Source organism: Mandrillus leucophaeus, unplaced genomic scaffold, assembly GCF_000951045.1.
Source record: "Mandrillus leucophaeus isolate KB7577 unplaced genomic scaffold, Mleu.le_1.0 Scaffold302, whole genome shotgun sequence".
NCBI classification, from domain to species: domain Eukaryota; kingdom Metazoa; phylum Chordata; class Mammalia; order Primates; family Cercopithecidae; genus Mandrillus; species Mandrillus leucophaeus.
The window spans coordinates 195570-197118 of NW_012103166.1; positions in this window are offsets into that span (position 1 = coordinate 195570).

Below are 1549 nucleotides of genomic sequence, written 5' to 3' on the forward strand. Positions count from 1 at the left end.
CTTTTATATTTTTCAAACTTTCCAAAATCAAACTATAAATTATGTCTTTTTCTAACCTAATTAATCCTTTACAATATTAGTTTCTCTAAAGTCCAAAAATGACATAATTTGGCTTATTTGGTATAAAAATTATATAGGAAGCATTGTCAAATATGAAATGGCATTTGGTTTTCTTGGACTGTGTTTGTATAAATATGTTATTGGTATGTGTTCCAAAATTATGGGAAACTCCTGTAATTCTGATACAACTTAGTGTACATTATCAGTAATAATCATAATTGTTATGTTAAAATTATTTTGTGCCACAGAGGTAACAAATTTCCTTGTCAATTGTGTCTTTTTTTTTGAGACAGAGTTTTGCTCTTGTTGCCGAGGCTGGAGTGCAACAGTGCAATCTCGACTCACTGCAACCTCCGCCTCCCAGGTTCAAGTGATTATCCTGCCTCAGCCTCCTGAGTAGCTGGGATTACAGGCATGTGCCACCATGCCTGGCTAATTTTGTGTTTTTAGTAGAGATGGGGTTTCTCCATGTTGGTGAGGCTGGTCTCGGACTCCCGACCTCAGGTGATCCGCCCACCTTGCCCTCCCAAAGTGCTGGGATTACAGGCATGAGCCACTGTGCCTGACCAATTGTGTCTTTTAACTATGACTGCCTTAAAACATTTTTTTCATTCACAGACAATTGTCTTGTTTTGTCTTGTTTTAAATCTTCTTTAAAAGGTCGGTTTATAATCAGCTATAGGACTCTAACAGGTGCACTTAAATGCAAGTTTTCTGATGACTTTGGAAATTGTGACATTGGAATAAAGGAAAAAACTTTCAGAACTCTCATGGATAGCTGAAATGTTCATGACTATCAAACAGAAGAGGAGTTAACTGAATTAACTGAACCAATAGAAAACTGAAGTAATCTTTTTGACCTTTTGCTTAAAACATTGCTGAAAGTTTGTTTTGCATAGTTACAACTTTTCTTTTAAGCTATTTACAGCTTTTAACAATTGAGTAAAGTATACTCCTGTGAACAAAATTTGGAGCATATTTGTTTCTCTCTACCTGATTTCTCCAGAATTTGGAAACTATTCTGTGAGTATTCTTAATTTATGGCATTATAGTTATTTGAATAAGTGCAATAAGTATCTGTTTTCTTTTGCAATAGGCCACAATTAGAGAAACTGGTTATTTTACTAAGGCTTTGACTGGAATGGTGTGCTTTCCTTTAAGGAATCAAACTTAACTTATGGAGCCAATAAAGCCCTTGGAAAAACTGTTCTCATATTTTGTGTACACAGTCCCTGTACAGGAAGTCTGACCTGTGGTGAGTAAAGAATGTCACTTTCTGACAGGTGCAGAATCCCAGGTTTATCTTGGAACCTCAAGAGGAGAGAAAATTCACCCAAATCATAGCTATTTTATGGCACAAATCCATGGCTAGGCTCAGCTTTAAAAAGTCTTATCTGAGATTCCTCCTATGGAACAAAGTTCCATCAAAGCCAATTTAAAAGCCTATGTAAAAACTAATTATTCTTCCTGCACTGTATACAAATAATTA